Source organism: Armigeres subalbatus, chromosome 2 (assembly GCF_024139115.2).
Source record: "Armigeres subalbatus isolate Guangzhou_Male chromosome 2, GZ_Asu_2, whole genome shotgun sequence".
Lineage (NCBI taxonomy): Eukaryota > Metazoa > Arthropoda > Insecta > Diptera > Culicidae > Armigeres > Armigeres subalbatus.
Genome location: NC_085140.1, coordinates 433,539,132 through 433,566,981, shown reverse-complemented (window position 1 = coordinate 433,566,981; position 27,850 = coordinate 433,539,132). Strand labels below are relative to the sequence as shown.

General features: G+C 41.5%; 1 protein-coding gene and 1 long non-coding RNA gene across 3 annotated transcripts in view; both read left to right on the top strand.

The window, feature by feature from the left end:
• Positions 1–27,850, top strand: part of LOC134213586 (transcription factor hamlet-like) — a 376,122-nt gene that overhangs the window by 81,823 nt on the left and 266,449 nt on the right. The gene's annotated exons all lie outside the window — the stretch shown is intronic.
• On the top strand, positions 19,938–20,792 carry LOC134217988 (uncharacterized). The gene is made up of 3 exons (XR_009981209.1): positions 19,938–20,124; positions 20,232–20,435; positions 20,517–20,792. It is a non-coding gene; the product is annotated as an uncharacterized LOC134217988 (long non-coding RNA).

Sequence of the window (27,850 nt, the reverse complement as noted above, 5' to 3'; positions counted from 1 at the left end):
CCGTCGGAATGGCAACGTATGAAAATGCATGAAATCGCGAAAATGATAATGGCTGCACTTGAACTTTTGCTTGCTTCTTATGGATGCAAAAGTAAACAAGTCGAAATGGAACCGCTTTTGACGGTTCGATTGGAAACAAGATGGCGTCTTTGCCGATCTCTTATTCTAGTATTTCTAAGAAAAACTTGATTCCCTTAAAAGTGTCAAGCTTGCGATGTATGGACGTTTGGTAGGGAACATAATCACCTATCTTGCCACACAACATCATTAAAATCAAAAAGGGCGTGTTTTCGCAAATCGAGTTTTAATTTTCAAAACTGATTTTTTCAGTGTTTTTTTTTTCCAATATCTTTACTAGAAACTTTGACTGATTTTGCGAAAGTCACCCATACAACACTTTTCTGTAGGATGCGTTGTTTTTCGATTATATCCATTTGAAAAATTCAGCAAAACAAAGTTTGGCCCTTTTCAAAAGATTGTCTAGATTGAATTTTGAAAAACTTAGTAATAATTTATCTATTGATTTATCAATTAAAAACGACGTCAGTCCAATTAAACGACAACAAAATCAATCAATAACGGTGCTCATCTGGTGATGGTCACGACATTTTGCAAGACTGCTAATGACCCTTTCGGCCAAATGATCCGTTCGGCCAAATGACCTAGTGGCATTCGGCCGAATGGGTTACAGCCAAACGACCCTTCCCCAAAGAATCGCGTTTTGGGCGACCGAATCGACGCGCAGTGATTAGTAGAGTAGAGTGGGCAAGAGTGCGCGTGGGGTAAGAGTAGGTTTTCGATTTTTTGAAATTTTTAAAAAATATAAACTAGCAGCACTGCATCAGTTTGATAGGTATTCTGACCAACTATTGTCATGTGTAATAGTAAACGATTTGAATAAACAATAAGGGAGATATGAAGTAGGATAATTTTTGATCATTTTGCCAAAAATAATTGTGTTTCCGCAACTAGTATTCCTTTACCATATATACGTTCAATCAGGTGAACATTATACCATTTTGATAACCGATTGTATAGAGTACTTTATGATGTAGAACATCAATTGGGTTTGTTTTCCGAGAGGTCAAAACTTATAAATTTTGAGGCTGTTTGGTAAAAGTACGCAGGAACGGGTGGGGCAAGAGTACGCACATGAATCCTTATGTTCTGATTTCAAAACCGTATCTTCGGCCGATATAAGACTACTTCCGAAGATTCGCAACAATGAAAAAAGGGATAGAAATTAAAAATTAAAAATTAAATTCTCCTTTAAAAGATAAGCTAAAGTCATTTGGTGTTAGAAGCGACTTAGCGAACATCTTTCCTGTGTTGAACTTAGTCCTAGAATTAAAAAAAAACACATTAATAAAGTTAAAAAGAAGACTTAGCGAACAAAGCGCTGAAGCGAAATCATGAAATTGTATTAAGTATTGTTTTACATCTAAACATAGTCTGAAAACACAATTTCATCTAAATGATTATTTCATTTTATCAAAAGCAACATCCATAAATTACGCAACGCTTAGCTGGGCGGGGGGGAGTGGTGGCTGGTGTTGCGAGATGTATGACGATCCATGCAATTTTTTAGAGGATTCATACAAAAATTGTAAAAGAGGAGGGGGGGTGATGAAATGGCTTAATTTTGCGTTTCGTAATTAGTGGGCTTTCTTTAAGGAAAATTCTCTTGCAATGCGCACTCTTACCCCACCGGTGGGGTAAGAGTGCGTTTTTTAGTTGTCTTGCAATAAGGGTACTGCTAAAACGAATTTAACTAATTCCATTATTTTTTCCACTGGGTAACATAAAGGAAGAGTATACGAATCGTCGACATTGATTTGATATGCAGAAACTTGTTTCATAAGGTCCCCATGTTCGATTGAAAGCTAAGTGCGTACTCTTGCCCCACTCTACTCTACTCACTTACTATGCAAGATCGCACTTGAGCGACCGCAGCAAAGCGCAACACAAGTTCATTATCCGCCGAATAATAAACAGATTTTTTTCTCCTGATCGTGACGAATAACACACGCACTGTACTAACTTACCCGATGGCTACTGCAAGCTATAGAAGATCGCACTTGCATCCTATATTCCAGGGTAGTCTTCGATGAACTGGAAAGAAACAGCTATTGAATGCGTATCCATTTTGCTTCATTAGATCGAATAGGACTTGAACCATTTTTAAAAAAAGATAACAGCCATTTGGTTACGCGTGTAGACTTCCTCAAGGCCTATACTCCAGGAAGCTCTTGGATGGCATGAAACTGAACAGTTATTGAAGACATATCCAATTTGGTTTTATGGATCAAGTAGGACATGAACCAGTTTTTAGAAAAGATACCAGCCCTTTGTTAATGTGTGTAGATCTAAGGTCTTGGATACGCGTGTTACTTCCGGGGAAATCTTGGATGATCAATGAATGAAAGATAAAGGCAAATGTAGATGCACAAGATGAAAAGACAGCTACCACCAGTGGAGGTGTCATTGGGCCATAAACCTGTACTTTTGGTAAGATATCTATGATGCATTCACATTTGATCAGTAGAATTAGTTCCGCCCACGCGAGTGTAATTTTAAAGGATTTATTTATAGTTTCCCAAGAGATGGCTGTTTAAAACTAAAGGTTTGTTTAAATAAAATTGATTGAAAATTGGCCCAATGCCACCCCTTATAGAGGGTAACATTGGGCCAAAAGTAAAAAATAGTTATTTTGTTTTGATGAAATCAACAAACCTCTTAGGTGTTTTATAATGTGATCTAAAATAGATCATTGGTATGATTTTGATTCATAGCTATTAGAAAATCAATGTTCTACATGTAAAAGCTTGTAAAAAAAGGGATCATCACAACTAAGTGAGAGACTAACTAACGTTCATCAAAAATGAAAATAAAGCTTGTTGTACATATCGTCGTAATAATAAACCCAAGATCAATCTACTCAGCGGTGATAGTACCTTTCTCACACTTTTCAGATATGAATTTATGTTTCGCATTACTAGCTTTTTTTTTCTTGTAAAGATATCAACATGCTCTTTTATGTTTCCAATAAGTATTTTGGTTCTTTGAAGTAACATTTTAAACTAGTGCCACACTCCTCGGAGTTTCATTCCTGGATAATACATATTATAATAATTAATTAATAACAGCAGCGGACATCGCTAGTAACATTTTGATTTTATACTGGTTTTATAACACCCTCGTTGAGTAAATTATGGTCTTCAAGACCTTTATAAAACTTAAAATGTTACTTGGGATATGTTTCACTTAAAAAATGGTTCTCAGCGGGAATCCAATATTTGGGACCACATTCCACGTCGAATGCTACTTGCCGCACTTTATCCCGGGCAGAAGCCATGAACAGAATAACAAAACATGATATGGACTTGATTGATATAGGAGATAAAATAAAATAAAGTTTACACCGAAATATCATTAAAATATCATGATATGCTATGGATAAGAACAAACTAATGGCACATGATATTGACCACTTCTTACACAGAGCATAACCTGATCTTCTTATGACATTTCAGTGTAAAATATTGATATTGTCGTCTGATCTTTTATCTCTTATATCAATCATGTCCATATCACATTTTGCTATCTAATCAACATTTGATATTATTGAGCCATTTTCGTCTACTCAGGATTTGGTTCTTATTCATCCAGAGTGTTACCCACAAATACATACATAGACATCACCCCAATTCAACTAGCTTGATGTATAAGACTTGGTCATTATTAAACTGAACCTAGAGCCTTTGAAGCTTATCTTCTTAATTGTGTTTTCGAGAAGGGTATAATTTAAACGAAAATTACTGTACCAGATAAATCAATTTTTATTTCTTTGAAAAAAAAATAAAGATATTATATGTAACTCATTTCATAAGTAGAACATTCTCTTCCATTTTACGACCCCATGGTAACAACTTCACTTCTTCACGTACTGCCTGTTTGTCCGCTTTATTTTCTTTGGAGGTTCATTCCTTTATTAGCCTGGATATCTCTCTTACAGCCTTTTGATGTCTCGCCCCTATTCTGGTTGGTTTTCTTTTGACGCTTGTTTTCGGTTTGTTGACATCATGTTGCTGCTTGATCACAACCTTTCCTGTTTTGTCGTTGACCATTTGCTTTCGAGGTTTGATCGCCACATTTCTGAGTTCTTCAATGACATTATGTTTCACCTTAATCTGCACTTTTCCAACCTCCTCCATCGTGTTACTGGAACCAGCAGGGATATCGATTTTGACGTAAACTACGTCTAAGGGGAAGACTCGGATACAGGGTGACAAATGAAAATTTCCAAATTCGAGACCGTCACGAAATCATGTAAGATTTTGAACTCTAATAGCGCCTTTATCTTCCGATGGATTTTTGAGATTTATATATCAATCGATTCGGAAATTCTCTACCAATTTGTCAATTATATTGAAACTTTGGGTTATGAATGTTAAAATAGGGTATCGGATCATTTTGGCAGCACCCTCTTTTCTTGTCCGCAAGAGTCTCGTTTCGGCCGTCGCCGTTCAGTGCGGTTGGCTTTTGGACTCTCCTTTTTGTGCGGTGTTTCGCACAAAAAGTAGAACAATGGAGCCGGACCAGTGCAGTGACCGCGGTCGAAACAAATGTAACAAAAATGCGTAATGTAGTGCATGGTGTATAAAAAGTGATCCGGAAAGGGGCATGTTTGTGCAGGCATGAGACGATCAATTGTTATCAATGCCAATGCCCTTGCTAGTAATGCAATCAATTTATATTAAAAAACGACTTTGGAAAATGCATTTTTTTTGCAAACTGAAAACTAATAAGGCCGTTACACATATTTAATAAAAATTATGGTCTCCGCAAGGTCAAGGGGGAGGCGGTAATCTTCTTCTACTGAATCGAGCGGCATGAAAATTTGAATGCAGAGGTTTTTGGGGCCGGTGAAGGTTCTTAAGATGGTTAGAGACCCCTCTCCTCTTTGAAACCTGGCTCCTATACAAATGAAACACCAATTTCATCATAACTCGAGATCAAGCAAATGGAAACAAATCTGGCGTGTGGAGGTTTTGGAAGAGAAGATATGTTTCTGTGGTGGTTTGCAACGCCTCCCCCTTCTGGAAAGGTGGGCTCCCATACAAATGAACCAAAAATTTCTGCATAACTCGAGAATTAATCAGAGAATAAATCAATTTTAGGCGAAGCAAAGTTCGACGGGTCTGCTAGTAAAAAATAAATATTAAAATGGAAAAAAAGCTCCTCGGATTTGTTAAAGAATGTTTTGAAAGTTCTCAAAATTTACCGGAAATTTTTTTTGTTGCCCCTCAAGTTGTTAATTTTGAGCAAAACATATTTAAAAAAAATATTTATATCGGCCTAATAATATTTTGTCCAATTAAATGCGCGCCTGAATCAGAAGGATTTACCTTTGATTCAGGAAGTGTGAATGCGCTTAAGATATTTTTATAATACGTGGGTGCAATAATGCGGTACTTATTGTACACGACAAAAGCTTCGGAACGCATACGTTCTTGCAACGGGCTATATGAGATACAATAGAGCTATCACCTTCTAGCTCCCTGATTCAAAAGTCTTGCAATGATATTAATAAAATGTTTGCATGAATATTTTATCCATAATGACACTCAATGTTGGTAGAATCATACTCAAATCTGAATCATCGAGGTTTCATGCACGAGCTAACTCGCCTGCGATTCTGTAGGAGAAGCATCGCGCTTGAGTTTCTCGGCCAGAATCGCATCGCTTCGCTCACTCACCGAAAAATGATTTCGTTCTAAAAAGCGTCAAAACGCAATCGAGACGTATGTTTTGTTTATATATAATTATTAGCCATTGTTTTAGACGAAAAATAGATAATTCAATGCATTCAATTCATTCAATAAATAACACGTAAATATCATGCAATGGTGCAAATTGCGATTCAAATCATGAGCAAATCTCTCGGCCATAATTCTGATGGGATTTGACTCACGCATGGTTTGAATCGCCGATGAGATTTGAGATTTTACCAACACTGGTGACACTGCCAGACAGTGGGAGTTAGATTCTAATAACACACACACCCTCTTTTCCCGTCCTCTTACTACTCGCGCGCATCACAACCAAATTAATTGGGTTTTGGTACATGGTTGACATTTTATGATTTCTAGTGATGCACGAAAAACAAGATATGCCTATGATTGGAATGTTTCTGAATAATAAATGTTGCAAACGGAAAAGGGAATGCTTCCCTAGGGCTTCTTCTATTGAATTATTTCATCAAATGCTTCAAAACCTAAATGTAGGCAATTCGGATCCAAGAAAGGCATCATTACCACTGAGGACTAAATTTGGGTTTTCTTAGTAAATTTTTTAAACAATTGTCGTATCCAACAATTTTCATATCTTAAGAAACGCTAGTTTTGTTCGAAACCAGTGACATAAGTAATCAAATGAATTTTCTAAAAATATTCATGCATGATGGCACTACAATCCTCAATGAACAAAACTGCTTTACGTAGTTTACGTTGGGTGGTTGTGTCTTGTACATAACCCTTCTGATTTTTTTTCCTTGTATGCACGCAGAAGGTTTCGCCAATTGCGTTTCATTGGGCCAAAGAATGCCACATCTAACGGCACTGTGAGGTGAGTTAAATTTGATGGAAGACACGTGAAAATAATGTTATTTAATTCACAGAGTTGAATCACGTGTGGCGAAAAATGGAAACTGACGTTGTCTCCTATCATAGCTTTTATTCCTTGTAGTTTCTTGAAGTGAGGCAGCAAATGGGTCTCGAACCGATTCTCAAAAATGGCCCCATCGAACCACCCACTCAAAGAGTTGTTGTATCTGGTTCCAGCAGGTCCAGTTATCGATCCAGGTGCTCCAGAGTTTAGCGGATTTGTAAACTACATATGGGGGGAGTACTTACTCTGCTGCACTTCCCACCATCATCAGTGAGATGCTGCTTTTGGATGGATTCATTATATTTTCGGGATGTTTGACACCTCTTCTCACATTTCCGCGCTCCTGGGTCGTCTGTTAAGTTGGTTTCATCATAGTTTCAGATGTTTTCCGGTGGCACACCGACCGTCAGTTTTAACAAATTGTTGATGTAGTGCTTCAGTATTTCCGGTGTGATGGCAGCTCGACTTTTCTTGATATTTGTAACAACGCGCACCGAGAGTTTCGGAGAAATGGTTTAGTCCAATCGCGACCAGGATAGTTATTTTTAAAGCAATCCACTGTTCTGCCAATTTTTAGTAGGTAATCCTTAACAACATGTCGCAAATCTTCTTCGGTAACCGGGAACCGTTATCACTCATGGTTTACAGACACTTCACGAACATTTCCTCTTTTTTCGGTGTAAATGTAAGCTGCCCCCCTATGCTTTTGTTGTGTTTCCCGGAAAGCTTGTTGTTTATGATGCCCCTCGGAATCTCAAATTCTTTAGCAGCCGCTCGATGGGGCATTCCATTTCTTATGGCCGTGAGACATGCAGACAAGTTGGTCGCCGAGTAATTCCAATAACATCAAATCCCGGAAATCCGTTTACAATGTACTTCCCACAAAATGATGCAAAAAGGATCTGTCAAACCACTAAATCAGATAAGGCATTTTATGAGACAGATCGAAACAGCTGTTTTTCCCGTGTTTATCTACTTTGACAATTAGTGGGAGCCCGTTTGTTTGGTTATTTCGCGCTAAACATTCCAATGAGTCGGATCATCAATTCTACCTATTTTACTTTGCGGTTTCTAGAGCTTAAGAACAAAGCTTTTCATACGATTTCCAATACGTGTTGCTAGATTATTCATATCATTGCATTCTAAACATAAAATGCTGAAGAAAACATGGATTATAAGTAAAACGTTAAAAAAATTATTTTGTGTTTGGACCTAACGGAAAGTTTACGCAGAATCATACCAAAACAAAACATAAAATGTAAATAATCGGGCCGCCGCGAAACGTCTCATAAAATACCTTATAGCAAACATTGCGAGTGTATTGGTGAAAAGAGTCATGTTTGGTTTGTATTGTGTAATGTGCACAAAATCAGTTCATATCAGCTTGGCCCAAAGTCACCCTAATATGCTCAACATATAAAACGTACCCAAAAAATGTGTTTTTATGAGCAAATGCTGATTGACACTTAAATTTTTAAAACTACCTGACAATTTAAACTTCAGTTTAACTTATACTCAATTGGATATTCTATTTTCGTATTTATACCGTTTATTTGGAGACATTTTATATCAGTGATGTTATGTGGTACTTATGATGCTTAACTTTACAAAAATGTTTCAATAAAACTAACCCCCAAAACCCAATGTCACCCCGACTGGCGGAGCTTAGTTCTTTGGGTTTCTAAGAGTGACTAAGGTTAGGTTACCTTTTGATGACAATATTTAAATTTACTTTTTTACTTTTACGTCACGTGCCGTAAAAAGGGGGCTCTAAAACGATGTCACGTATAAAAAAAGTGCCGTAAAAAGAGGGTTTTCAAGTATTTCAGAGGGGCAGCAGAATGTATTTGAATTTTTTTAAAGGGTTTAATTTTTTACTTATTGTTAAGAAGATTGGAAAATTAATTTGAAATCTACGAACTTGATCACAAGGTATTAGGTCAGCTAGGTGGAAGACAATCTAAAGTATTTGCATAATAAATAAGGAACATAATCAATTTTCAATATTTTTAGGATCATAGTAACTTTATATAACAAGCTTCATACGCTAAGATTCCTCAACATGAATAGCAGCATTCATCAAATGTGTTGCATGCCTTACTGCATTCTTGGCAGTGATATCCATTGCAAAATGCAAACCCGAAGGTCTTTTGGTCACAATCCAATCAGCCCAAGTCCGCAACCGCTGGAAATCCACCGCCAAACAGCCACATTCTATCGGCGAGCACCTCATCAAACACCATTCCACGTCCGCCCGAGGCGTCAAATCCGTCGTAATCGTCTTAATACCCCAAGCCGAACATACAAACCGATCAATGATGGACGAACGAACCATCAAATCATACACAAAAGGGTACCCAACCGAACCGACGGTTTTCCTCGCCCGCTCGCTGGCGAAGATTTCGAAGGTGCGCGAACGCGCGTGGGCGGCTCAGTTCATCACCTCATCATCAAAACGAGCTCGAAGTGCGCGCGCGCAAAACTGTTATTTTCAGCGCCCCGAAAGCCCAGACCAGAGGCCTACGGGTGGGTGATAGGCATGTTTGCTCTTTGCCGTGTGTCGAAAATTGGCTCTTACCCAGTGGTCCGACATGGCATCAAATGTCGTTCGCGGTTCGCGGGTGGGTGCCACGGCGTTGAACCGCGCCGCCGCGGACCTAACCGAAGTGCAATTCAAATGGTTTTAGAGACGCTCCCAGCTTTTGAACGACCTGCGAAGATACTGTGACTCCAAGCGTGGACGCTTTGGGCGCGCGGGGACAGTGGGTACCGGGGCAAAATTTGGCTCAAGATGACGACTCTCATTACCAATGACCGGGCGCTGTGAGTATGTTTGGAACATGTACGTGAGCGCCCACCCAAACTTCATAAAATGCAAACTAGACGATGGCTCTCCTTGAAATGACGACGAACTCGACTGCGACGGACGTGTATTATTGGAGTCTCCTCTATTGAAGAGAGCTATTTGAGGCGGTAATTTCGCTTTCAAGAGCATGTCGCGTAACCCTGGAGACCCGTCTCGCTTTCCTTTGGGGCTTTGAGTACGAAAGCGGCCCAGATTTTTTTCTGTTTTTTTATGAATGAACCTCCAGCTCAGTCGGGTGGAACGTCTTTCGATCCAAATTCGCGACACATCACAACAACTCATTGACTAAGAGTCTCAATTGTGGAAACTGGATTTCAAATCGTTTGACAGGGTTTCTCAAACTAAAAACTCGAATGAAGTGTCAAAACACGGATCAACAAAAGTTGTATCGCATACGGTGTCTAATTTCAAGATTTCTCCATGTGATCCATGTCTGAAAAAAAAAAATAGATTGATAACTTCTGGTGAATCACTGATCATCCAATGTATGTAAGGACAGACCTCGATTGTTCCACTCCAAATCGCTTTGGACAGCTCTTGAGCCGTAATTCCTGGAATTCAAATCAGCGGTTTACAAAAATCCACCACGTAATACCGACTGATGATCGAGACGAACAATCAAACAAAATATATAAAACGTTTTAAAAGTGAAAAAAGAAACCGCATCGTTGATGATTGAAAAGGAAGTTAATGATGGCAATTGCGAGTGGGTTTTAAGCATTCGTTAACACGTAATCAGTTGGACGCGCGGTGACCGAGATAATGACCCATCACTGTGTGTTAGGACCAAAATCGCTCGAAATCAGCCAAGCACATCATCATCTTCGACGTCGCTCGTCAATCGATGTGCATCCCGCAAACGGAGGGATAAGCAAGATTATTTTATAGGATGACATCCGCAGAAAAATGTGAATCAAATTTGATTTCGGTGGGCCGCCGTGAGTACGGATAATGATTGGGTGAACGTGCACGAGCAACTGCTGGAGCTGTCAATTCTTCCGCTACAGGAAGAGATTTGGAGATTGGAATAATTGCCAGTCGGATGCAAAACGTGACTGAAAGACGGCTAAATGATGCATTATTTAGGAACATCGATGAATGTTACTGCACCTGCATGAGTCACAAACAATGTGGCCGTATTTGTAGGATGATTCAAATGGCAAATTTTGACGTCATTCAATCACTTATTATGCTGTGTGCTTTATTGTGTCAGATAGATTTATTTAATGGGGCTAACTGAACACTTAAATACCTTTCTGATAATCACTATTTGACTAAGCTAATTACACTGTTAAGTTATTATTTCTCTAAGATTAACATAGCGTTCCTATATACTGTATTAAACTTGTCAGTCTTTGATTTGAAACTTTTACCATGAGCTCATGGAATAAAGGTAGTTAGGAATGCACGAAAACACTAGGAATTATGCAAATGTATGGAAAATGGAGATGTTTAAGAGGAAGGTAATGGTGCAATGTGGATAAATTTATCAATTTATGCACTTATTTTGGGCTGATAAATGTAGTATCGATTAAATTTATTGTCAAAAACATAGATTTGCGCTTTATGCTTTGAATGTGCACGTTCCGAATGTTCAACTTTGTACTAAATCACCGTTCTACGGAATCATCCCATTCCATTAATCTTCCTGACAGGGATACATAGTCACCAGGAGACGACAACCAGATGAATTTTGGATTTTATGCATTAGCAATCGCGGATTCTTCAAACTCGAATACCAGATGCCCTCCCCAAGTAACAAATTTATTGCTACTTGGTTTTATGTGAATTTTATTAGGGTTTTATTGTGGCAATAGGTAAAGCCTATTTTTTTATGATAGTTTTATACAATGCCGAAGAAGGAAGGTTTTATAACACCTAAAATTATTTATTATAATTTCGAAGCTCATTGATTCTATGTTTCTACAAACGCAATATTCACAAAAAATTTGTTGCCCATATATTTCATACATACATAAACTCTTTATTTTCTGCTTTAGAAAAAGTAAAATCAGAAGCGTTACTTCCCACAAATCAACCATGAAGAATTACTTGTTATCTTTCGAAATGAACAAAAGATGCGTATAGAATGGAATGACAATAATTAATGATTTAAAAATTTAAACTAGTTTATTATCACTCTTATAATGGTCACGATAACCACCTATAGAGTACCAAAAAATAATATACAATGTTTTCCGCATTTCTATTGCTACTGTTAAAACGGTTTTAATAACTTCTTCAAGATTGGTCCATTGGTCTTTTCAACGCTGCGTGCAAGCTGTGTGCAACGACATCTGTTGTTCCAGTGTGACAAGTTCCAATGTTGATCATTATTAGAAAGGTTTCACTTCTAACTTCTCACATCTCATTTCTCACTTATTAATTTTCACTTCTCACTTCTAACAGCACTATTCGAACCGATTTGGCTGGCTGCAACCTAAATATGACTGCATTCAGAATGTAAAAGTGAGAAATGAGAAGGGAGAAGTAATAAATTTAAAAAATAGAAAGAGACTGTAAAAAGTGAGAAGTGAGACGTCTTACTTTTTACTCCACATTTCTTACTTCTTATTTAGAGTTTTCAGTAGTCATCGAGCAAGTGAGTACATGATGTGTTTTAGTGTCGCGAAAATGGTGTTCGGTAATTCATGCGCATGTATCGCGCTTTGCTCCAGTTGAAGCAAGCGCAATCATCAATAATTTGCAGTAGCCTCGAGCAAGGAAGTAGGATAGATGTACTATATTTCGCCACTGTGTTATATTTCGCCACCTTGGTAAAACAAGTAGTTTTTTTTAACGCTCTAGTGCAATATTTTACCTAACTGTATTAAACAATCATTTAGCTCTAGTAAACATGCATACGTTAACTAAAACAAAGTTATTATAAAACTACGATTACTGATGAAAATTCATCTAAAAATAGTTGTCTCGACACCCTGGCAATTTTTGTCCGTTTGAAGAACAGGCCAAAATAAACAAATGCCGGAAAAACTGATCAAACCTTCAAAAGTATGACCAATATACGTACACAATCATAAGAACTATTCAGAAATGCAATTAGTAACGGTTTTATATCAAAAAAGTTCATGTTTTTGTCTTAATTTAGTTAAAAATAAGGTGGCGAAATTTAGTACATTTACGCCACTGGCGAAACTCTATTCATAGTTTTCAAATTTAATCCTGAGTTAATTTTCGCCAGATTACAGAAAAACAGATTTACGTGTTGCAATACGTGTTGCCTAAGCTCCGGACGTTAGGGGATTCAATATATCCGTTCAAATCACCATTTCAAGAGGTGGCGAAAACTAGATCCCGGGGGTGGCGAAAATTGAAAATGTTTGGCGAAAATTAAATCAGAATACTAGCTAATTAAACGGAATATTTACATAAATTAGCAATAATTTATCGTCATTATTAAATCAAATTTGCTAGCTAAAGACCAGTTTTACGCAGTAATCCCGACACCTTCACAATATGACAGCAACACGTACGGACGTGTTTTTTGCTCGCGCATTTTTTCGAAGTGTTTTTTCTCGTTCGTTCGCTGTTTACGTTTTCGCTTGTCGCGTTGGCGTTATTTTCTCCCGGACCCGTCATGGGAGACTCGGTGGCCGATTCGGTCGCTGGAAAAGTGCCTAAGCGCACTGCTCTTGGAGGCGCGGGCAACCCCTCCAAGCAGCTTTTGCAGAGCAACGTGTTCTCGCCGTTGCCGCTTGATGACGCCGGCAATCCGCCGAAAAAGTGGAAGAAGCAGCAATCGCAGCTGCCGCAGGTGCAACCGGAGCGGAAGGAGAAGTGCCCGCCCGTGTTTGTGAAGGGCGATCCGCCGGATTTACGCCCAAAAATTCGCCAGCTGATCGCTAAGGGGCTGAAATGTACTTTTCGGCTCTGCAGCGAGGGCGTGAAAGTGATGCCGGCCAACAGGGACCATCATCAATCCGTCGTGGAGTTCCTCGAGGTCCACAAGTATGAGTACTACACTCATGACCACCCCGGCACGAAGCCGCTCAAGGCTTTGCTGCGAGGACTTCACGACATGAAGGAGGAAGAGCTCCAAGCAGAGCTTGAAAGTTGCGGACTGAAGCCAGTAGCCGTCCACAAGATCGCTCGTCACGACAAGGCGAGGAGATATCGCGACCAGCTTTACCTGATCCATCTGGAGCACGGCTCCACTACCTGGAAGGACCTGAAGCTGGTTGGCGTTATACACACTTAAATTTTTCCACCGATCTCGGCTGTGCAAATCTCGGCTTAAGTTCGTTTGCTGGAATATCGGCTGAATGAACGTATGTTTACGGTGGCTCCTTTGAGTGCCGCAGTAAACGAACTAATTTTTCAACTGAGATATCAGCAGAAAGTCACTAACCGAGTGCTCGGCTGTGCGGATCTCGGCAAAAGAATCAAAATATGCCGAGCTGAACTGAGTGTGTAAATTACACCGTCGTTGACTGGGAGCGATATCGGCCAGTGCACCGCGATGTCACGCAATGCACCAACTGCTTCAATTACGGGCACGGCACCAGGAACTGCCGCATGAAGCCGCGCTGCAACAAGTGTGGCGAACCCCATCCGACGGACGAGTGCGACAAAATGGAGGTGGCCGATCCCAAGTGCGCCAACTGTGGCGACAAACATCGCGCCACCACAAAGGGCTGCCCAAAGCGAGCCGAGTTCCTGGAAATCCGGAAGAAGGCTTCCACCAGGACTATTCCGAAGAAGAACCGTGTTCCCGTAATCAACGAGGTGAACTTTCCAGCCATCTCGGATCCCGTCGTGTGATTCCGTTACTCCCACCGCTACAGCCGCACAAGCGACTGGCAGCGGCAGCGGCATCGGTCCAAGCTCCAACATCGTCGACACCATCCACCAGCGAATGGCCCCTGCTCCCTCCTCCTGGGTTCCGTCGGCAGTCGGAGAACGAAGCCGTCCCATCGGGAGAATCAGCTCCGCTGTACACTCCGGAACAACTGATGCCGATCTTCGCGCAGCTCGCCACTCGACTGCGCGGCTGCAAAACCCGCTTCGCCCAGGTCTTCACTCTTGGCATGTTCATCATCGAAAATGGCTGCTAGGGTGGGCCTGGTCAACTGGAACGCTTGCTCGTTCAAGAGCAAAATAATTGAGCTGAATGATTTCCCTGAGGAGAAGGAAATAGACGTGGCGTTCATCACCGAAACGCACCTAAAACCGGAGGTGAACATCAACATCTCGGACTTCCGCATCGTACGACTCGACCGGCCGACCAGGGGAGGTGGTGTGGCCATCGCTCTTCGCTACAACATCAACTGTCGTCTGCTTCCAAGCTACCAGCTCAGTGTCATCGAGGCCATCAGTGTCGAAATCACCACTTCGGTCGGCACAATTGCGCTCATCGCGGCGTACTGTCTAACGCAAGCCAAAGCCGGCGATGGATCATCGGCTGCCATTCGGAGGGACATCGTCAAGCTGACGCGGAGGCAAGGCCAGTATATCATTGGCGGCGACTTGAATGCCAAACATCAAGCCTGGGGTAACAGTCGCGGCAATCGAAACGGCACCATCTGGAGCAACGACATGGAGGAAGGCCACTACACGATCCTGAGCCCGGATTCCCCCACTCGGCTGAGTCGGTCCGGTGCCCACGCAACGCTCGACCTCTACATAACAAACCTGAGTGACCACGTCTCGCAGCCGGTTGTATACCAGGAGCTCAGTTCGGATCACTATCCGGTGGTGGCGGAACTGGGCTCCTCGGTCAATCGGCACCAGCAGTTACGGCGGAACTACCACCGAGTGAACTGGCAGCGGTTCCAACAGTGCGTCGATAACACCGTCGACTACGAGGTGCGTCCGGAGACGCCGGACCGCCGGACCGTATCGACCGCCAGCTGTGCGCTATCGAGGAGGCGATCACGGCGGCCCGAGAGCAACACGTACCGACGGCTCGGCAGGTAAGCAACTCCTTAAACATCGATACACTCACCAAAGATTTGATTCGATTGCGGAATGTCACTCGCAGGCAGTTTCAGCGTACTGGACTGCCTGAGCTTAAGGCACGCTGCAATCGAATCACAAAAATTATCAAGGCCAGAATGGTGGACCTCAAAAATAACGACTTCTCGAATAAGATCCGCACTCTCCCAGATTGTGCTAAGCCGTTCTGGAAAATGACCAAAATTCTAAAATCCAAGCCTCGGCCCATTCCACCTTTGATCCCACTAGACAATAATGGCTCTAAGGATCGCTTGATAACTCCTGCAGAGAAGGTCGCTGAAATAGGTCGTCACTTCGTCAGCTCACACAATCTTGGGCAGAACATCGTCAGTCCACACGAAGCAGCCATCAACGAGCATGCTAACAACATCCATTTGATTCCCAACGACTTCTCGGAGGAGTTGGAGATCTCAGCTGGCGAATTGACGGCCTATATCAAATCATCGAAGAACATGAAGGCCCCAGGCTTCGACAGCATCCTGAATCTCGAGCTCAAACACATGAGTGCGCCGTTCTTTGAGCACCTCTCGCTGCTCTTCAATCAGTGTCTCCGGCTCAGCTACTTCCCATCGGCCTGGAAGTCAGCGAAAGTCATCCCCATCCGGAAGCCTGGGAAGGATCCTTCCTCACCCAAAAGCTATCGTCCCATCAGCCTTCTCTCAGGATTATCCAAGCTATTCGAAAAGCTATTCATCACCGGTTACTTGAGTCTGCCGAAAATCTCAACATCTTGCTCGAGGAACAGTTTGGTTTCCGACGCGGTCGGTCAACTGTACACCAACTGACCCGAGTTACCAACGTCCTCAGACGGAACAAATTTGTCTCGAAAACATCCGCCATGGCCTTACTCGATGTCGAGAAGGCATTTGACAATGTATGGCATGATGGCCTGGTGTACAAACTAGAACGCTACAATCTTCCCAGCTACCTGGTGAAAATCATCAACAATTACCTGTCGGCAAGGACATTCCGGGTCTCAATCAGCGGAGCGAGTTCCAATGCGCACAACATCGTCGCAGGCGTCCCCCAGGGCAGTATCCTCGGGCCCCTGCTTTTCAATCTGTTCACCTCCGACATGCCAGAACCTCCAGAAGGCGGCATTCTGTCTCTGTTCGCAGATGACACATCCATCGTCTACAACGGTAGAGTGATCAGAGCGCTAGTGGCAAAACTCCAACGAGGCCTGGATGCCCTGACAGAGTACCTCACCAGCTGGAAGATCTGCATCAACGCGGCGAAGACCCAGTTCATCATTTTCCCCCACTCCAAATCCCCTAAACTTGTTCCGCCTGGGGACTGTAAAATCATCCTCAATGGCACGACTGTGGAATGGGCCAATGAGGCCGACTACCTTGGCTTGACCCTCGACAGCAAGCTTATTTTCAGGCAGCAGGTTGACAAAACGGTGACAAAGTGTAACGTCTTGTTGAAACTACTGTACCCTTTGATCAACCGCCGGTCGTCATTGTCCCTGAAAAATAAGCTTGCTGTCTACAAGCAAATCATCCTCCCTGTGATCGAATACGGCATGCCGGTCTGGGAGAGCTGCGCTAAAACCCACCACCTCAAACTTCAACGGGTCCAAAACAAATTCCTGAGGATGATCCTCAACACCTCTCCCAGGACAAGAACATCCGAGGTCCACCGTCTGGCCGGAATAAAAACCTTACATGAGCGCTTTGGTGAGTGTAAAGAAAAGTTTAGGGTCCGTTGCTTGCACTCGGACCAACAAGCGCTTAAGGCGCTAGTTCCAATCTAGGTTATCAAATTTTTATTGTAAATATTAGTGTACATAGTAGTTAGGTTATCAAATTTTAAAAAACACACTAGCGCCTCCTGAAGGCCGTCATGATACATTATATTTTAAAAATTAAGTAGAAACATAATAATAATAATAATAATAATAATAATAATTAAAATTGAAGTTGGAGGGCCAAGCCGGCCGATCACTGTACATGTTAAAAATAATTGTAGAACAAAAATTGTGTAAATAAAGAAGAATTTTACTACTACTACCTTCACAATATATAAATTTTTTCGCTTTTTGCTACAATTCGAGAGATAAACGTACGTTTAGGGTGGCGTAATATAGTACTTCTACCCTACAGAGTGCTGCACTTCGTTCCGATCGCGATGCTTCACAGCTTGGATATACCACCGGGAATTTATGCTGTGATTTTTTTTCTCTCGTCGATGGACAGCATAGGTAAATGATGGATGCTTGGAGGATCGGGTGTTAGTGCTGCGCGTCGTTTCGGTCGTCCAGAACGCGATCCTCAACGGTTTGCATATGCCACCGGGCATGCATGGTGAGGCGTGTTCATGCTCGGTTCATCGACACTTCGAACGCTTTGGTTTAGTTGTGCTGTGTGCAATCGAGAAGTAAATCAATTGATACGCGGTTGATCGTGTTCCTGCTCGGTGTGCAGGTAGTTAGTTTGTTCTGCTTTGTGCGGCCGAATCATAGTTAAAATTGTGTTGAAAAATGACATGGTCGCATCGCTTATCAGAGTGAATCCAGACCCAACGATGCCTACCGACTAACTGATAACCCTTCCTGTGGTTTTTGTGAAGACGCAGAGGTAATATTCCTTCTCCTCCCTAACTGACGCGCCGTTGTTGATCATTTGAATATTTGAGTGAAACTGAAACTGAAGCTTGCACACTGAGAATGCTTGAACAATCCCAGTATATCATTCAGTTGATTCTTTGTGCAATTTAACTGATTCTGGTCAATCACGGAGTCGCAACGATATATATGTGCAGTCAGTCAAGGCTAAGCTAAGCTAAACACATTTCTTACTTCTCATTTATTTCTTCTCAAATTTCCGTTGTTGCTAAATCACTTCACACTTTTCACATTCACTATTTTTAACCATCATATGACCTGTTCGTGGAACTACAATTACGAAGTTACGGCCAAATTGCCATTCTGCCAAACGAATATATTCGTTTAATTGACTTGTTCGGCCAAACGACTCCTTCGGTCCAATGATTTGTTGGGTCAAACATTATGAAATGCCAAATGAAATTTTTGTCCTAATTGTCAATTCGGCTAGATGGCTTTCAGACCAACGTGTTACGGAAATTGTCCACGAGTACCGAATGCAGAGCTGGCCAACCCAACACTAAGTTGTTCCGACGGTACTTGTATAAATGATTTGTAGAATTAAAATATGTTGCTTTGGAAAGTGCATCAATTACGTCACACTGAGAGGCACGGGGTTTTAATGGAGTGTGTCACTTCATACATGATCTCCATATGTTCCATACAAAAAAAAACATAACACAGGAAGTAGGTGAGCTGGAAATGATTAGGTTTTACTTTGCGAAATTAATGGATCTTTCCTATTCATAAAAGCATAATGTTTCAACGCAAACAAACAAAAACCAGTGTTCCGAGTAGAAGTTTGTTTGGGCTTGACAACATGCGCACGCGAGCCAGCAGCTTTCTTGTAATCAATATCAGAATTTTGAGATCAAATTTACATTACTGATACTGATGTCTTCCATGCGAATAAATGTTTGCAACATTTTTCTCCGATGCGCGTTTCTGATTCTTCTACGGACGGCAACTTTCTGCGGTCGCCAAGCGATTAATTTTCACTTTGAACCAAATTCGTCCAGGCTTGACCTTCTCTTGTATAGAATATTAGTCCTGAGAAGAAGCGATTGATTTCCAATATTGCGCCTTCCGAACCACTAACAGCAACCACTGAATAATCCAACGCGCGCTAGTGATTCTGCTGCCGAAGTCAAATGAGGGGGTCAAACGCAAAGGACAAAAATTTGGTTTTGAGAAAAATGGGTGCAAAGTTTTTCAATATTTTTTTGCTTCATATAAATTGTATGGAAGTTCAAAAAATTACCGATTTTCTGTGAATTTTCACATTTTTTATAAACATTGTACACACTATATCAACATATTGCCGCAAACCTTGAGAACCAAAGTATTTTTTGCTGTAGTCAACTCAATTTTGACCAAAATGTCACTTACATCCCTCTGCTTCTAGCCCCCTCAAATGTCTGCTGTCGCCAAGCGATAATTATTTGCTTAATGATGATTTTTTTTTCGCATCAACACAGCAAAAAAAATATTAAAAAGCCGTGACGCAAATTTCCAGAACGTACTCAAATAATCGATGTAAAGCAAGATTTAATGTATTTTTACATCGGATCGATGTTTTATTACATCACTCACTGTAAAATCTAACCGGCGAAATTTTATTTTTGTTACATGAAATAAACGTAAAATTACCTGCATAAATACTATCATATTCCGTGCAAAATGATGCACATCATGCTGGTTTTAAATAAAACATAATGTTACCTCTAGAACAACGCTCGAAACGCGAAAAGTATGTAATTCTACCTAATAACATTGCTACGATCTGAATCCCCAACTGTCAGTTCGGTGAAAATTTTCATCAACTGCAGTTAGTAGTTTGCCTGCAGCTAATACCGGTAGCTTTTTTGTTGTTGTTGGCGAAAAGTTTCGCTTAAAAATTTGTTCTCGGTCTTCTAAAGTCAAGTGGAGTGATTTACTTTCTATTGAAGAGAGTTCGCGGCAATTAATGGCAATTTGGAATCAATCGGAAAGAGTTATTTGAAAAGTGAGTATTTGGCCGGCACGACGGCTGGCTATCTATTATTAAAGGCAACAGTTCCGCATAATAAAGCAGACTTCAATATAGTTTAATTTTTTTATCCTGGAATACAGCGCTGCCACTTCGGATCATCGATATTTATTCCAAATTTATCTTCGCCGATGGACATTCAGGAATGTTCCAAAAGCACTGCGTTGCGCAGCCGTGCGTTGAACAAAGCGAGAGTGTTCCGCCCGCAGTCGGAAATATATGTTTGAGGATTCAAACAAATTCGGAACACATAGCAGTTTCAATACTGTTGCTGGGAAATAATGCAGGTAAGTTTTCGAATGGAGGTAGACACTTTGCATTAAATTGTTCATATCGCGTTTATACCCACAACTTAATTTGTATTGCAGGTGGCGCGAAGAAAGTATTTTGCTTAGCAGTAGCTATTTCATGAAGTGGTTTTACGCATCGGGATTACAACTGTTGAATGAGACTACTTTTTGCGACTGGAAAAGATCTATTCCTGAAGTATTACATCCGGAAGTGTACCCAAGAGCAGGGCTGTTTAAGCATTTTCCATAACTAAAAGTACAAACAAAACATTTTGAGGAGACCACAAAGTGATGAAAGTTATTGAAAGGTAATTTTTCACATTATTGGATGATTATGAACAGACAATTCCACACAGCGCTAGTTTATCATTGTGATTTTATGTATGTTTTGAAGGGGTGGTTACCTTCCAATACCTTTTCCGAACTAAATCTATCACATGTTGTACATATGCATAATCAAGTTTCAGACATAGTAATTAATTTCCACTCCGGGTGGCTTAACACCCGGCATATAGGCAATTAACTTTGAATGTACCAAATTTTGAATTTTAAATTCCAAAATTTGAAATTTTAAATTTTAGATTTCAATTTTCAGTTTTTAAATTTAAATTTTTAATTTCTAATTTTAAAATTTTAAATTTTTAATGGAAGAATTCCCAGAAGAATGTGCGTAAGATTTTCTGGATCAAGGTTTCGCAATTTATTTTTAAGAACTCCTGGACAATTTACTCCCTGCCCTTGGGTTCAGAAAGGGTAAGGGCGCGTTCTGCCAACTTGGTCGAGGCAGATTTCAAGTGTGAACAAGTTACTACATGGACGTTCTAAAGTGCCTGAATGAAATGTGTAGCCTGTGAGGAGCCCTTGAAGATGTGATGTTGGATCAGTATCTTGAAATTAATCAGAATTTATAATGTAAATTATTATAATTTTTTAATAACAGTACATTATTCCGTTACGTATTTAGTACACTTGAGATTTAACTAAAAAACACAATGTCAGTTTTGATCACAAATACAATGTCGGTAGTAATTACAAACTTATACTTATCAGTATTTTTACTTGATTCGCGATCCTAATTAAAAACTCCGATATAATAATATTCATAGTTTATCGCGTGTATTCAGAATGTTTTGTTCAAATTACAAGACCTAATAATGATCCATAATTCACATCCGCTGAACCATTCTGAACGGCCGTATTGAGAATATCACCTATAACATCTTCTCTGCTTAACTAACAGACGCGAGACGCCTGATGCTGGATTATCTGATTTTCCTCAATCTCTGGTGCTTGGCTTCCCGGTGGAACTTATATTGAGTATCCTTCGGAAAGAATCTGTGCCCGGGATGGGGAAGTAAATTAAGGCAACATTCGTTTGAACAGTGACTTGTCTTTGTGGGCGGGGACTCGAGCTCGAGTGTCGATTTCGGGAGTCTGGTGGCGCTCTCGCGCGGACCAGCACTGTCAACAGCAGAGACCCTCGCGTGCGTGTTGATGGTGTTGGTTTGCTTGGGAGAACTGTTGGTCGTCGGGTCGTCGTTTGGGTCTTTGTTTGCAGAAGCGTATGGGTAGTTTTGAGACTTTGGTCTTGAAATGATATTCTCAAGCATTTTTCTTACATTATTTCTCCCTCCCCTCGGATAGATGGGTGGGCTTACGCCATTAGCACTGATATGGCAACCAAAGACATATCCTGTCGTGGTGATATCACATGTTGACTATTTTTTGGTTAATGCCACGTCACATATAATCTGACATTGATGCACTGATTTTACGCATGTGCATGTGATTCAACGGACATCGTATCTTGGAGCCTTGAATGGTGGTGCAGACAGGTAGAGGTCCTTTTCATCAGTGATAATGATCTCTGCTATGCGGCAATACTTTTCAGAGGCGTTCCCTGATGATGATGAGTCGTAGCCACGCTTAAACATAGCCAGGTAGGAATTAACCAGTAGAAAATATCATCAAGACATTCTGCATTTTTTCACGTTTGCTTAACTCTTAAGCGGTATTTACTTATACGCTTGAACTAGGATACTCGCCTGAGAGGAGGTGACCTTTAGCAATAGAGACAATGAACTGACATCAAAACGTAACATAATCTACAATGAGTATAGAATTGAACTGAATAACGTAGGAAACATAAGATAACTAAGACAGACAGAGTAATAATGACACAGTGCGAAACATTCGACATAATTATGACTAGATTAACAGTAGATCCATAGACATAAAGATCTACCATAAGACTTCCTAACCCTATCAAAAATTCGAAGCTCAAGAAATGTCTGTAAAATTATTACCTGTTGAATTCTATTCGGAGGCGATTTCGAAGCTTTTGAAGACCAACAGGCCCATAGCAACAGTATTCGGTGTTGTTAAGTTGAGAATTTTTTATAATTGCTGGGCGCACGGTTCTGAAGTGTGGCCTGGTAAATAGACTAAATAGATTCCAAAATAAATTTTAAACGAGTCATATTTATCAAACTCTAGTGCGTTATTATTGTTTCAAAATGCACTTCTATTCGAGTTTTCTCTCTTTGTCATCATATCTACAATAAGACTGACTCTCGCGATAGATTTTAAGCTTATTATTTTTTGAGCTTCATTTGTTTGATGGAAACTGCAAATTTAGAAAAAAAAAAATGACTGACTAGTTTTTTGTAGTAGGGATAGTAGTGATAATTGCTGATCTCGATGAAATTGTGAAAAAATGGTTGTTGATATGAAAATGGTGATGTTGTGTGGTTATGCAAGTGTTAGTGAAAAGGTTAATACACAAGTTGGTATTGGTGGTGTAGACATAGTGACAGAAGAAGCTAGGTAAAAGATAGAGTTGATTTGGGATGGGAACATGTTCGCAGTGAGTATGAAGAATGAAATGCAATATTGAGTTGAGGTGCTAGAAGTGGGAATTATTTTATAATTATACTAGAAATAATGTACATGTACATGTCCAATGAAAGCTAGTAGAAGTGTCGGTTCTTATATGATATATAACAGCGCTGTTTTGAAGATCGATTCATTGTGTGTGTGTTCATGACTGTAGATATTTGTGATGACAGGGACAATAGTAATTATGATTGTGATAGTGGTGAAAACGATAATAAGTGATGCTACCGGGATTATTTTGTAGAAAACTATTTGAATCAGGCCTTAACAGTGACCATTTGAGCAACGTAGCTTAGAAACGTCTGTTAATGATCAAAAATAGAGGCTCGTAGAAGCAAATTTAATCACCGGATCAACAGGGTTAAGCTGGAGTGATGAGTGATAGTTATAATGGTGAAAACGGTGATCATGTTATTGAAGGGGACTATTTAATAAAACTATTTGGATCAGGCCTAAAACAGTGACCATTTGAGCAACGTGGCTTAGGAACGTCTGTTATTGATCTAAAATAGAGGCTCATAGAAGCAAATTTAATTACCGTGGGGAATAACAGGGATGGACCCGGAGTAGAGTTTGAGTCGAGAGACTGCCAACGGGTTACATGAAAAAAAGAAAAAAAAAAAGAACTCCTGGACAATTTACCCAGAATTACCGAGAGGAAAGATTTAGTGGACTTCCATGTGAATTTCGGAAGAAAGAGAGAAGAGTCCTCGTGGTAATTTCTGTAAAGTTTGCGGTGTGATTTATGAAGCGTGCTTGAAGTAACACATCAAAGACATGCAGGGGAAATTCTATGGCTAACTATTTAAGAAGTTCTAGGACTTTTCGAAGGTTCCTGAGCAAACTTGTTGAAGCATTGATTTAGGAGAAATTCATGGAGGGAATCAATGACAGAGGGATTTCTTGAGACACTTTAGAAAACTTTTCTGGAGAATTCCTGGAAAAATTCCTGGAGGAACTTCCGGAGAAATTCCTGGAGGAAGTTCCGAAGGAATTCCTGGAGGAACTTCAGGAGGAACTTCTGGAGGAATTCCTGGAGGAACTTCCGGGAGGAACTTCCGGAGGAACTTCCGGGAGGAACTTCCGAGAGGAACTTCCGGGAGGAACTTCCGGAGGAACTTCCGGGAGGAACTTCGGGAGGAACTTCCGGGAGGAGCTTCCTGGAGAACTTCCGGAGGAACTTCCGGAGGAACTTCCTGGAGGGACCTCCGGAGGAACTTCCTGGAGGAAGTTCGGGAGGAACTTCAGGGGGGACTTCCTGGGGGAACTTCCGGAGGAACTTCCCGGAGGAACTTCCGGAGGAAATTCCTGGAGGAACTTCCGGAGGAACTTCCTGGAGGAACTTCCAGAGGAACTTCCTGGAGGAACTTCCGGAGGAACTTCCTGGAGGAACTTCCGGAGGAACTTCCTGGAGGAACTTCCGGAGGAACTTCCTGGAGGAACTTCCGGAGGAACTTCCTGGAGGAACTTCCGGAGGAACTTCCTGGAGGAACTTCCGGGGGACCTCCCACGCGGAGCTCCCCGGGGATCTTCCTGGAGGAACTTCCGGAGGAACTTCCTGGAGGAACTTCCGGAGGAACTTCCTGGAGGAACTTCCGGAGGAACTTCCTGGAGGAACTTCCGGAGGAACTTCCTGGAGGAACTTCCGGAGGAACTTCCTGGAGGAACTTCCGGAGGAACTTCCGGAGGAACTTCCTGGAGGAACTTCCGGAGGAACTTCCTGAGGAACTTCCTGGATGAACTAACTGAGGAACTTTCTGGAGGAACTTCCTGAGGAACTTCCTGAAGAAACTTCCGGAGGAACTTCCTGAAGAAACTTCCGGAGGAACTTCCTGGAGGAACTTCCGGAGGAACTTCCTGGAGGAACTTCCTGAGGAACTTCCTGGAGGAACTTCCTGAGGAACTTCCTGGAGGAACTTCCTGAGGAACTTCCTGGAGGAACTTCCTGAGGAACTTCCTGGAGGAACTTCCTGAGGAACTTCCTGGAGGAACTTCCTGAGGAACTTCCTGGAGGAACTTCCTGAGGAACTTCCTGGAGGAACTTCCTGAGGAACTTCCTGGAGAAACTTCCGGAGGAACTTCCCGGAGGAACTTCCTGGAGAAACTTCCGGAGGAACTTCCTGGAGGAACTTCCGGAGGAACTTCCTGGAGGAACTTCCTGAGGAACTTCCGGAGGAACTTCCTGAGGAACTTACTGAGGATCTTCCTGAGGAACTTCCTGGAGGAACTTCCTGGAGGAACTTCCTGAGGAACTTCCTGGAGGAACTTCCTGAGGAACTTCCTGGAGGAACTTCCTGAGGAACTTCCTGGAGGAACTTCCCGGAGGAACTTCCTGGAGGAACTTCCTGGAAGAACTTCCAGAGGAACTACCTGGAGGAAATTCCGGAGGAACTTCCTGGAGGAACTTCCGGAGGAACTTCCTGGAGGAACTTCCGGAGGAACTTCCTGGAGGAACTTCCGGAGGAACTTCCTGGAGGAACTTCCTGGAGGAACTTCCTGGAGGAACTTCCGGAGGAACTTCCGGAGGAACTTCCTGGAGGAACTTCCGGAGGAACTTCCTGGAGGAACTTCCGGAGGAACTTCCTGGAGGAACTTCCGGAGGAACTTCCTGGAGGAACTTCCGGAGGAACTTCCTGGAGGAACTTCCGGAGGAACTTCCTGGAGGAACTTCCTGGAGGAACTTCCGGAGGAACTTCCTGGAGGAACTTCCGGAGGAACTTCCTGGAGGAACTTCCGGAGGAACTTCCTGGAGGAACTTCCGGAGGAACTTCCTGGAGGAACTCCCGGAGGAACTCCCGGAGGAACTTCCTGGAGGAACTTCCGGAGGAATTCCTGAAGAAACTTCCGGAGGAATGCCTGGAGAGTCTTCCGGAAGAATTTCTGAAAGAACTTCTAGAGATTTTGATTGAAGAACTTCTGGGGGATTTCTTGGAGGAACATCCGGAGGATTTCCTGGAGAAACTTCCGGAGGAATTCCTGAAGGAACTTCCGGAGAAACTTTTGGGGGAAATTCTGGAGGAGTTTAGGGAGCAAATCCTGGAGCAACTTCCAGTGGAATTCCTGGAGGAACTTCCGGAGGTATTCCTGGAGGAACTTCCGGAGGAATTATCGGATGATTTTCCGGAGGAATTCGTGCATGTACTTCCGGAGGAATTGTTGGAGGAACATCCGGAAGAATCTCTGGAGAAACTTCCGGAGGGATTGCTGGAGGAATTTCTGAAAGAGTTCCTGGAGGAACTTTCGGACGAACGCCTGGGGAACTTGCAAAGGAATGTGTGGGGGAACTTCTGGAGGAATTCATGAAGGAATTTACGGATAAACTTTAAGAGGAGCTTCCGCATATATTCGTGGAGGAACTTGAGGAGAAATTCCTAGAAGAACTTTCGAAGAATTTCCTGAAGCAATTTTCGGAACACTTCCTGGAGGAATTATCGGATCAATTTGTGGAAGAATTTCGTAGAAGCATAAAATAAGCTCACGCCGACCTAAAAAAAATAAAAATCAAAAATTAAAAATCAAAATTAAAAATGTTGATAAAAGCACAGAATGAAGTCAAAATCAAAGGTGATGCATTATTTGATTGTAGAAACAATAAAATACGTCAAAACTAAATCAAATGTAAAATTATTTCCTCTGAAAATGAGTTTTGGAAAATGAAAGAAAAAATCCGAACACCCCTAACCATGCTGCCGAAAGCAGGATTCGTCCCGATCGGTTTTTCCGTCGATTTTTCATTTACATCGAAAATATTACGTCAAAAACCGATTACATCGCTTTATTTTGAAGACGAAATATCAAATACGTCGACTTTTAGTTACATCATTCAGATGTAATAAAACATTATATTTACGACGGCGATGATGTGCATCGAATTTGATGTGATATTACTTTTTATTTTTTACTGTGAACCTTTTCTTCTATAAAATTGCGGTTCTGAAAAGAACCGATTGATTTTCAATGCGCTTCCTAATTTACAACAAAACCAGATCAAGAACCATGCGAGAAAATGTCACTGGAGTGTCGATGACGCCGGCGATAGACACTCGATAGCTTGCCGCTACACCGCTACAGAAGCAAAAACCACCATCATCGATGCTGGGACCGCTAACAACGCCATTGTTTTGTCCGCTCTCAGGATCCGCACAGGATCGCACCGTGGATCCTCGAACATAAATGACGCGCGAAACATTGGTCTTTTTATTCCTAGCGAAAATGAAACAGTGTGTCCGTGTTGGGAATGCATGACTGGGATTGGTCGGTGCTGATATTTTTACTGGGTAGGACAAGAATCAACATTTTCAATAGTTATTCGAAAGATAGAGAGTGTCCGAGTCGATTGATATATAAATCTCCAAAATCCATCGAAAGATAAAGGCTTTCGTTCAAAATCTCACATGATTTGGTGACATTTTGACACCCAGTACCTTCGGGTAAGACGTTGTCCAATGGCGAACAAGTAAGTGATAATCGAAACACACTCTATCCTGTCTTTTTGAGCAGTGCGAAAGACACACACA